Genomic DNA, 12,225 nt, shown 5'->3' on the forward strand with positions numbered 1-12,225 from the left:
CCAGAGCCTAGAAATTTACGCCTATTAAGCATAGCACTAACCAATCTAAGTGGATGGAAACATTTTTGTTTTAGGAGTTGAGGAACCAATCTGAATAGATGGAAACGTCTATAGAGTCTATTCATAAAAGCACAGAGCTCAGGTGTTAGAAATAACATGATAGTTTCGCCATATCTCGTCGAGTCCTTTTCACTTTCTATTTTCAGTTTTCTTTTATTTCAAGTGATTTGGTGGGGCACACGATTCAAGTTGTTACCATTGCTAGGGTGAATTAGAGTGACTGAGTTACTAAAAAAAAAAAAGACCGGACCAGTTAGACCAATCGGAATAAGTATTAACACTTGGATAGCAATATGCATGTGTTCTCCCTGTTTCCGTCGCCTAAGCAAGCGTGGAATGCAGGACCCGTGGGAACTATCGTGTAATCTGCTGACAAGAAGCATGCGCTTGGATCAAAAAGATCTATTCATGCCGTTAGGTTAAAAAAATGGTTATTATTATTTGTAGTCAACTGCTGGTTCCTTTGTATTTGCCAGTTTGTTGATTTAGATTAAGTTATTGACCACTGGTTCCCTTGTATATGCCAGTTGTGTTGATATTAGTCAGACCGGTATCTCAGTCCATTAGGATATGTTCATTCTGGCAGTGGCCTTCAGACAGATATGGGAAACACCGTTCGCTTTTCAACCATCTACATTTTTCTTTTTCCATCTTCTTAATCTTTTCATGTGATTAGTCTGACTCCGAGTATGATGTCCATCGTGAAACTATCTTAGTAGAGATATGTCACTTATATGAATTTTAGTATGCTTGAGTGCAAACTCGTGTACAACAATTGGAATTTCGCATCAGGGTTCTTCCTCTTAGAGTCAATAATTGTATGCCAACCAAGGAGGTTCTTTAGTGCTTTCCAAGGTTTGCGTAGATAGCTAGGGTATGAAGTAAAGGTTTTGAGGGTACACCTCTGGTAAACCCTCCGGAAACAACACTCCGCCACTAGGGCCACCTAGGGGTTCAAATGATTTTCCTTTCTAGAATAAAATTTGCTCAAGGACTAGCAAATAATAAGTTTGGGGGTGTTGATAGACGCATTTATGTGTCTAATATGTCTCTATTGTATGTATTGTTAGTGCTCAATTTTGTATTTATTGTGTTCTTTTATGTCTTTGTAGGAATTTTTAGAGAAATAAGCCCTTGCGGCGAAATGGGCTCAAAAAGCAGTGTTTTACACCCCAGGATAATGTACCGGAGGCACCTCAGAAATGCACCGGAAGCGTCCCAGAAATGTATCGGAGGAACCCAAAAAAAATACTATTTCCACCCCAAAATTACTATTTCCACCCCAATTGCTAAAGGGACACCCGTACAGGATTAGGGGGAGGACACTTTTCTTCTCATAATTCAAATTTCATTTTTGGAGGGAAAATATATTCTCTCCCTGGCAGATTTTCAAATTGATTTTCGATGGATTTGTGGAGAGACTAAATGGATGGAATTAATTGGGTCATATCTATTGAGTATAACAAGATTATTCTGAGCGTTGGAATGAGTTAAATTTGGCTAGAATCCGCTAACTTTCAATCGAGAGTTAAACAGGGAAGATACGCTCGAGTTCTCTGTGAGAGGAATTTTTGGAAAGTTTTGTGGACTAAATGGGGAAGATATCTGATCTTCTTAAGTGTTTATGCAACTATGGAAGTATTACAGCTCATATTCGCAGGCAGAGGGGATGGAGAAGATCATATCTCGACTGACAGTGAAGAAAATGGAAAAAAATATTTTCCGAGTAATGGAGAATTATATGGAGTGAATGAGCGAGATTCGATGGGTCTGTTGGCTATAAATAGGTTGCTGGGATTGAGTAGAGAGGTTGTCGAGAGTTTGGGGTCTAGAGGAGGTCCAGAGAAGCAGAAATCAAGAGTTGATGAAACTCTGTTGCTGCTGCTACTGCTGATGAAGAACACCAAGAACTCGAAGAACGGACTCGCGAGGGCAGTCGTTTATCACCAGTGTCTAAGATGCACAACCGTGGATCGCAGCGCAGTCTAAATATCAGCAGCACCCGTCTCTTATCGTTCTTTTGTACATTCACTGTTTTACTCATTTTTATCATTTTAATCAACTTTTGAGCAACATACATGTATTTTGAGATTATGAATAATATGAGAAGCTAAATCCCAACACTGGGGCAATGGAGGAAGCCTTATTTCACACTTGGGTAATTATATTTAATTCTTTTCATGACTTTTGCATTAATTTTAATTGAAATTATGATTTAAATTAATTAGTTGTGATTTGATTTGATGGGTCATGCTTAGCTTAGATGATTTGATGTCTCATGCTTAACATTTACACCTAATATTTTGAGAATCAATCTTGGCAATAATTTAGAGTCGATATATTTAATGTATTTTTCGAGCTATTATTGATAAAAGAATTATTATTTGAACCTTAAGAAATGAAATTGGCGGAATCCTACTCCCAGTACCTCTCGCCCATTGTGACAAATATTGTGTATATATTTTTATTTTTAAATCTTTACAAATCCGAGCAACGAATTTTTACTACCACTTTCAAACTATAACAAAATGGCGCCACCGACGCAGACTTGTATGTAGATTTATTTTTATTTTTATTTTTTTAGGTTTATTTTTTTTATTATTTGTTCCTTTTTACTTTGTTTTTTTTCTTTGATTTACAGGTTCGAAGTGGAGCACTAAGGACTTGGAGAGGAAAAATCTTAAAGCGAAAAGAGAAGAAAAAAGGACAATTTTAGGATTTAATTTTTAATTTTTTTAGAGTGTGTGAGGAAAACTGTAATTTTTTATTTATTTATTTTGGACTTTGGACTTTAAACAATTGGACTTTATTTTTTTTAACCCTACGGAAGGGTATTATTAAACAAACAAAAAATTATATAAATTGTGTGCAGAGAAGGACGACGATTACTATATCGTCTCGGCCCTCGGGTTCGTACATGATATAGGAGTCGGGGCCCGAGTCGACTTCAACGGTTCATCCCCCGTCTGGTACGGGAGGTAAGTCCATCGAAACACTCGCGAATCTCTTGTAAGCGAGTTACTGTATTCCTTAAGGTGATTCATTGATTGAGGACGAATTTGGACTGTTTTTAAATTCCTAGTAAAGGGAAAGGCCTGGCCAATACAAGATAAGGGTTCGGATTTCATCACCGCTCCCTTCTTGCCCGCCTTAGGAAAACGAAACCTAACGCGAACCCAAGCTTTAAAATTTGGAATAGAACGAGACCGATAGGGTAACGAGCTTAATAGGAAACTCGTTCGAAAATATTGGTTCTTTTAAGCACACTTCAAAGTTCATGATGGTTTCTGTGAGTTGAATGCGTGACTGCGCCGCCTTCTAATGCGGTGAGGCCTTGGGTATCAAAGCTCTACTAAGCTTCCCTCGCCTCGATTCAACTTACATTAGCTCGGATTGATTCCAGAGGGGTTTCAAATTGTAACGAATTCCTTTTCGAAGGAATAGAAGCTGGTCTAGAAAACAATCTAAGTGGAGCCATCATGCTTTTTGTTTGCTAGAAATCTTTAGGTTTGCTTTGGTGAGTCGAGCCTTGTTTGTGGTTGTGTAGAATTCCCTTGCATTAAGAATGTCGAGCTGGTATGATAGAAGCCAATACAATGATATCGACCTGAATTTGAATATGGACATCATCCTTTTATGACCATGTTGGGAATAGTGGTTGGGAACGCCATCATTTGGAAGGATATGGGTCATACCCTGGTGAGCCCAATTACTATCCACACATGCATCAGTCTTACGAGCAAGAAGATTATAGTACTAGTTCTTCGTCTCTAGAGGATACAATCAAACTATTGAAAAGTAGTCCTTTTTATGATCCCTCTGTTCCTATTCCTCCTTTAGAAGAGTCCCTCAGGGAGTTAGCTGAGTCGACGTAAGTTAGCTGAGATGAATAGTGTAATTCTAGACGAAAGAACTACAATAATGAGTGAACTTTCTATAGAGGAATCCCTCAAGCTGATGGCTGAGACGAACGAAAGACTTGCTCGAAATAATCTTACATTCCAAAATAGTGTTTCCAATTTTACCCTTGATGTAAATAGTGAATATTTGCCTAATTTAGAGGACGAGGTTAGAATAAAAGACACTACTTATTTAGATAAGGTTCAATCATCTTCGTACTATGATGATGAGGATAGCAGTAATGAAGAATCTGAAATATGTAGGCATAGTGATCAGGAGTCTAGTAATCCAATTGAGTGTATAGTGATTATATTATTTCTAGTTCAAATCCAAATAATTTTTATGATTATTCACCTATTCAAAAGGACGAGGATTTGATTAGGGATACCACCGTTTTAGACGATGTAGATTTTCCTTTTGATTACGAAGCCGATAGTGGTTTAGAGGAACGGGTTCATTTCGAAAATACTGTTTTAGAGTCTAGCGACTTAGAAACAATAGTCTTGGAAGAAGAAGATAGACCCGTAGAGATGAGTAAAGATGCACTACCTGATAATAACTTAGAAGAATCTCTTGAATATTTTAAGGACTCTGAAGATACGGAAATTCAAGAAATAATTAGAGGTCTATCTAGAGACACTGAAAACTCTAAGTTTGGGGGTGATTATCACTTCCCTAGTGCCTTACCTTTAACTCTCAGAAAGTCCCCACACTTAGGACTTGATATCTGTGCCTCGACCATTTTACAAGATTACCTTCATACTCGTTTTCCCGAGCCTAATGATGTCCATGAAGGAGTTCAGTTTAGAAACCCATCCTCTGGTTGATGTGGTTTGCCCAGGCTATGATACCCAGATTGACTTTGTTTTCCCACCAAATAGTTTTCTTCCAACTGTGGGAACGTTTCAAATGAGTCGAATATTAAGTTCTGAGACTAAGCCTAAGTACTTTAGGTTAATAGAATCGACACATTTTCCTAAGAATGACCACTACTCTCACTGTGGTCAACTATGTAAGTTATCTGATTGACTTAGAGGATCCGCAATTATTTAGGTTATTACTTCGTGATTCTAAGTTCGTATTTGAGTTTTTCAGACTCTAAGACCTAGTGATTCGGATCCCATCTATGAAGAAACGCAATGAAAATATTCTATTTAGACCCTTTCATAGAACCTGAACCTGAACCGCAATTAGCGATAGTTTTCAGGAAACTAGGTAAGGGCATGCTATTCTTGTCCACTTTCTTGGTTCATTGCAGTTTCCTTTGGTCAGCTCTATTTAGTTTTGAAGACCCACAGTTATTTCGACTGTTACTTTATGGTTCGAGTTGACTAATCCTTTCCTAAGTCTGGCTGAAGACTTTAAACTTAGCACTTCTTGGGAGGTAACCCAATCTCATGCAACACGGTAATATCTTTCCTTAACTCTTTTGCTTCAAATGGTAACAGTTTCTCCTTGTTCATGCTTTTAATTTTATCTTTAGAACATTGAGGACAATGTTAGATTTAAGTTTGGGGGTATGGGAGAAACTTTTTAGTTGCAATAAATAAACTCCAGAGCCTAGAAATTTACGTATTTAGGATGCACTAACCAATCTAAGTGGATGGAAATTTTGTTTAGGAGTTGAGGAACCAATCTGATTAGATGGAAACATCTAAGAGTCTATTCATAAAAGCACAGAGCTCAGGTGTTAGAAATAACATGATAGTTTCACCATATCTCGTTGAGTCCTTTTCACTTCTATTTTATTTTTTTTATTTCAAGTGATTAGGTGGGGCACACGATTCAAGTTGTTACCACTGCTAGGGTGAATTAGAGTGACTGAGTTACTAAAAAAAAAAAAAGACCGGACCAGTTAGACCAATCGGAATAAGTATTAACACTTGGATAGCAATATGCGTGTGTTCTCCCTGTTTCCGTCGCCTAAGCAAGCGTGGAATGCAGGACCCGTGGGAACTATCGTGTAATCTGCTGACAAGAAGCATGCGCTTGGATCAAAAAGATCTATTCATGCCGTTAAGTTAAAAAAAAATGGTTATTGTTCTGTGTAGTCAACTGCTGGTTCCCTTGTATTTGCCAGTTTGTTGATCTAGATTTAAGTTATTGACCACTGGTTCCCTTGTATATGCCAGTTGTGTTGATATTAGTCAGACCGGTATCTCAGTCCATTAGGATAGGTTCATTCTGGCAGTGGCCTTCAGACAGATATGGGAAACGCCGTTCACTTAGTAAACATCAATCTATGTTTTTCTTTCCATCTCTTAATCTTTCCATGTGATTAGTTTGACTCCGAATATGATGTCCATAGTGCAACTATCTGAGTAGAGCTCTGTCACTTATATGAATTTTAGTATGCTTGAGTGCAAACTCGTGTACATCAATTGGAATTTCGCATCAGGGTACTTCCTCTTGTAGTCAATAAGTATGCCAACCAAGGAGATTCTTTAGTGCCTTCCAAGGTTCGTTGTAGATAGCTAGGGTCTGGAGTATTAAGGTTTTGTGGGTATATCTCTGTAAGCCCTCCCGAGATGTAACCGGTTTATTTTTTTATTTTTGCTCGAGGACTAGCAAATAATAAGTTTGGGGGTATTTGATAGACGCATTTATGTGTCTATTTTGTTCTCTATTCTGTATTGTTAGACTCGATTAGTATTTATTGTGTTCTTTTATGTCTTTGTAGGAATTTTTAGAGAAATAAGCCCTTGCGGCGAAATGGGCTCAAAAAGCAGTGTTTTACACCCCAGGATAATGTACCGGAGGCACCTCAGAAATGCACCGGAAGCGTCCCAGAAATGTATCGGAGGAACCCAAAAAAAATACTATTTCCACCCCAAAATTACTATTTCCACCCCAATTGCTAAAGGGACACCCGTACAGGATTAGGGGGAGGACACTTTTCTTCTCATAATTCAAATTTTATTTTTGGCGGGAAAATATATTCTCTCCCTGGCAGATTTTCAAATTGATTTTCGATGGATTTGTGGAGAGACTAAATGGCTGGAATTAATTGGGTCATATCTATTGAGTATAACAAGATTATTCTGAGCGTTGGAATGAGTTAAATTTGGCTAGAATCCGCTAACTTTCAATCGAGAGTTAAACAGGGAAGATACGCTCGAGTTCTCTGTGAGAGGAATTTTTGGAAAGTTTTGTGGACTAAATGGGGAAGATATCTGATCTTCTTAAGTGTTTATGCAACTATGGAAGTATTACAGCTCATATTCGCAGGCAGAGGGGATGGAGAAGATCATATCTCGGCTGACAGTGAAGAAAATGGAAAAAAATATTTTCCGAGTAATGGAGAATTATATGGAGTGAATGAGTGAGATTCGATGGGTCTGTTGGCTATAAATAGGTTGCTGGGATTGAGTAGAGAGGTTGTCGAGAGTTTGGGGTCTAGAGGAGGTCCAGAGAAGCAGAAATCAAGAGTTGATGAAACTCTGTTGCTGCTGCTACTGCTGATGAAGAACACCAAGAACACAAAGAACGGACTCGCGAGGGCAGTCGTTTATCACCGGTGTCTAAGACGCACAACCGTGGATCGCAGCGCAGTCTAAATATCAGCAGCACCTGTCTCTTATCGTTCTTTTTGTGACGCCTTCTGTGGGTCGTACATTCACTGTTTTACTCATTTTTATCATTTTAATAAACTTTTGAGCAACATACATGTATTTTGAGATTATGATTAATATGAGAAGCTAAATCCCAACACTGGGGCAATGGAGGAAGCCTTATTTCACACTTGGGTAATTATATTTAATTCTTTTCATGACTTTTGCATTAATTTTAATTGAAATTATGATTTAAATTAATTAGTTGCGATTTGATTTGATGGGTCATGCTTAGCTTAGATGATTTGATGTCCCATGCTTAACATTTACACCTAATATTTTGAGAATCAATCTTGGCAATAAATTAGAGTCGATATATTTAATGTATTTTTCGAGCTATTATTGATAAAAGAATTATTATTTGAACCTTAAGAAATGAAATTGGCGGAATCCTAGTCCCAGTACCTCTCGCCCATTGTGACAAATATTGTGTATATATTTTTATTTTTAAATCTTTACAAGTCCGAGCAACGAACTTTTACTACCACTTTCAAAACTATAACAGGAGTTGGGGGAGTTGGGTGTAGTTTGGTTTTTTCCTGTTAGTCGTGGGGGAGTTCAAAGGAGTCTCTCGAAATCTCTGTTAGTCGTGGGAGAGTTTAGAAGAGTCTCCCAAACTCCCTAGAAAACCTTGTTAGTCGTAGGGGAGTTTGAAAGAAACTCTCAAACTCCCTGTTAGTCGTTGAAGTAGAATGCTAGGGAGTTGGTGTTTTTGGGGGAGTTCTGGGGAGTTTATAGTGTATTTTTTCCTCACTCCAAATCTCTCAAAAAAGTAGAGATTTCTGGAGAGTCTCTCAAACTCCCCACACTCAAAACACCAAACTCTCTCAAACTCCCCATACTCTCTTACACTCCCTCAAAATCCTCAAGATTCAAAATACATTAAACTCCCCAAACTCACTCGTGGACTAACCCCCTATTAATGTATTTTGAATCTTGGGGAGTTTGAGGGAGTGTGGGCAGTTTGAGAGAGTTTGGTGTTTTGAGTGTGGGGAGTTTGAGAGACTCTCCAGAAATCTCTACTTTTTTGAGAGATTTGGAGTGAGGAAAAAATACACTATAAACTCCCTAGAACTCCCCAGAACTCCCCCAAAAACACCAACTCCCTAGCATTCTAATTTTAATGACTAACAGGGAGTTTGGCAGTTTCTTTCAAACTCCCCCACGACTAACATGGTTTTCTAGGGAGTTCGGGAGACTCTTCTAAACTCTCCCACGACTAACAGATTTCGAGAGACTTCTTTGAACTCCCCCACGACTAACATGAAAAAACCAAACTACACCCAACTCCCCCAACTCCCTTAAGGACTAACACCCTGTTAGTTTTAGAAGTAGCATGTTTTCATCTTCCTTCTCATTTTATATCTAATTTACCAGGGGGTTAGTCCACGAGTCCTCAAGGGAGTTGAGGGAGTTCGGTGTAGTTTGGTTTTTTTCTGTTAGTCGTGGGGGAGTTCAAAGGAGTCTCTCGAAATCTCTGTTAGTCGTGGGAGAATTTAGAAGAGTCTCCCAAACTCCCTAGAAAATCCTGTTAGTCGCGGGGGAGTTTGAAAGAAACTCTCAAACTCCCTGTTAGTCGTTAAAATTAGAATGCTAGGGAGTTTGTGTTTTTGGGGGAGTTCTGGGGAGTTCTAGAGAGTTTATAGTGTATTTTTTCCTCACTCCAAATCTCTCAAAAAAGTAGAGATTTCTGGAGAGTCTCTCAAACTCCCCACACTCAAAACACCAAACTCTATCAAACTCCCAACACTCTCTTACACTCCCTCAAAATCCCCAAGATTCAAAATACATTAAACTCCCCCAAACTCACTCGTGGACTAACCCCCTCGTATTTTGAATCTTGGGGATTTTGAGGGAGTGTAAGAGAGTATAGGGAGTTTGAGAGAGTTTGGTGTGTTGAGTGTAGGGAGTTTGAGAGACTCTTCCAAAATCTCTACTTTTTTGAGAGATTTGGAGTGAGGCAAAAATACACTATAAACTCCTTAGAACTCCCCAAAAAAACAAACTCCTTATCATTCTAATTTTTACCACTAACAGGGAGTTTAAGAGTTTTTTTCAAACTCCCCCACGACTAACTGGGTTTTCTAGGGAGTTGGGGAGACTCTTCTAAATTTTCCCACGACTAACGGGGATTTTGAGAGACTCACTCGAACTCCCTCACGACTAACGGGAAAAAACACAGCTACATTTATGGGGGTTCTATGGAACTCCTCTTCACCTCGTTCCACGGTCATTGTTTCGGTTCAAAAACAACCTCGACAATCAAAGGATTTTTGGCTCTCAAAAGTGAAACCATCCTCTATTTTCAACTAAAGTTCCTTTTGTATACAGATCTATCCATGTTGTTGGCGACCTTGTACAACAACAAAGTTGTTGTTCTAAAATCCGGTCTCAGATTCACATTGGGCTGTGTCGCCATCTGCATCAAGGTAAGGGGGTTTCTTTCCCACTGTTAAAATAAAAATAAAAATATAATTTGAATGTGATTTTATGATTGATTTGGTGATTGTTAGGCTTTAATCGAAAATTTAATGATTTAACAGAAATGGCTATTCGCTAGGATTTCAGTTACTGTATGAACAGAATGGGTGATGGGTGCTGTCAAGTGTTTGATGAATAGCCTGAATCAGTTTTCACTCTTGAGTTTGCTATATGCTAATAACGATGAAGTGCTAGTTGGAAGTTAATAGAATATGCGATGGCTCAATGTTTTTTGTGGTATTTACAGTCTTGGAACTCTCAAGTTGCATATAGATTTGATGATTTTACATGAATTCAAGCCTTTAATATCTATTGGTTGTATTTACTGGTAGTGCTAAGTTTTCCTTTTAATCAAGTCTGCACATGCCTAATGATATATTTATTATTTCTACTCTGTTTTAATTGGTTCATGTATGTACCTAGTATAAGCTTATGCCTACAATCTATTTGATGGTAAAATTGAAAACCCATCTTAGATTGTTTTAGTCCATAGCTTATGGACTGCTTAAATTATTAAGTTTGAAAGAAAACACTATACGTTATTTTTCATTATACAAGATTAATGATCTTAGGTGTCTCATGGATCTTGAACTAAATTTCGTATGCTAATTGACTTACGTGGTCATGTGGCCATGTAGCCATGTACGGAATGGGAGCTGCATTTCTAAAATCAACTAACAGTTGAAGGCTTAGGCCTTTGGACTTCGTCACTTGTTAAGATTAATGAGGGTCATTGAATCTGCAAACATTATGATTCTTCTGTGGTGATAATGTATGGCGCTAGCTGTTGTAAATCCATATTGCTACATTTCTGCGGGAAATTCTCTTCAAGGCAAGTTAGTCCGTTTTCGCTAGGTATGCTTTCCTTTTATTTTGGGAATTTCTAAGTGTTATTTTAAATATTGCTACTGGAAATGAGATACAGACTTATGACCACTACAAGTATACCTTGAGAAGTTTCCCAAGAGTCTCTAGATGGATTGACTCAAGGTTCCTTTTTAATGATATGTGCTGTAGCTATGGTGAACCCACACGTATAAATATGAACTATAGCTTAGTAACTGGCATGGTGTTCCGATCCACATTTGCGACGTAACTAAGAGACTAATGGTGTTTTAGTCTAAAATTACTCGTATGGTGGTGAGACTCGCTTAGCGCCGTTTTATTTTATGTTATTTATCTAATTTTGATTCTGTACTTGTTTGGTTGTACATGATTAGTTTATATGGTCTGGTACATGGAATCTTATCCAATTCTAGCTTAGAGGGACAATAGTGGGTACTTGCAAACTGTAGTTAAAAATATATGCATGTGGTGGTGATAATCCTGGACTCCATAAATAGATTTTGGTTACATTTTACCTTGTTGAAAATGAAAGGAACTTGTCTTATCATTTTAGAAAGTCAAGTGATGCTTCTTCTTTCAATCTAATAAACTGCCTACTTGTGGTATATCTTGCTGGTCATCGTTCTTAGTATTGTCAGATGACAACAACCAAGTTTAAATGGGTGATTTTTATTGTCTTCTTCCACTTGGACTTTACTGTCTTCTAAGACCTTGTGTGTTAGTATTACATATACGTAAATGGGTGATTTCAATTGTACCTAAATGGAAGAGAACCACCAAGAATGATGGTGCTGTGTGAAGGAAATGTATTTAATAAATTCAGTTGCCATCGAGAATCAGTTGTCGTATTTTGGGAAAGTGAGTTTTAAAATCCTATCAAGTGAAAAGAGGATTTACAGTACATTAATGCGATTTGGTCAATGGCTAATTAGAGGATGTTCTTGTGGGATTCTATTTCACTTTGTGCATGGGCGTTTAGACTAGCCTAGTTGGACCTAAATAGGACAAAAATGTCATACTGGACCTTTATAAGGGATCTAATCGACATGTATGTATGTGAGACAAGTAAATCCTTTAGTAGAAAAGTCTTTTACAAATCATTTGTTTGTCAGTTCTTATACAAATTGAGTTCTTTTGTATCATTTTCCTTGGCATCTTTCGTATCCACCTGTTTGCTCGTATAAGGACTAATATTTGAATTTAATTTCGTGATTGCATTTACATCAAAATGTTACATACAGATCGGTTCAGTGGTTTGTATTTGGTTTACTTACAAATACTTTAGAGATGATTACTAAATTTGTATAAGTGACTGAAAAAAGAATAT

The 12,225-nt window shown here is 37.8% G+C and overlaps 1 long non-coding RNA gene across 1 annotated transcript; it reads left to right on the plus strand.

Moving 5' to 3' along the window:
* The first annotated feature begins 9,691 nt into the window (after positions 1–9,691).
* On the plus strand, positions 9,692–10,443 carry LOC113313952. Its single transcript, XR_003342149.1, has 2 exons — positions 9,692–10,000; positions 10,115–10,443. It is a non-coding gene; the product is annotated as an uncharacterized LOC113313952 (long non-coding RNA).
* Positions 10,444–12,225: the final 1,782 nt, after the last annotated feature.

The sequence above is a fragment of the Papaver somniferum genome, chromosome 9, assembly GCF_003573695.1.
Source record: "Papaver somniferum cultivar HN1 chromosome 9, ASM357369v1, whole genome shotgun sequence".
Taxonomy (NCBI): Eukaryota; Viridiplantae; Streptophyta; class Magnoliopsida; order Ranunculales; family Papaveraceae; genus Papaver; species Papaver somniferum.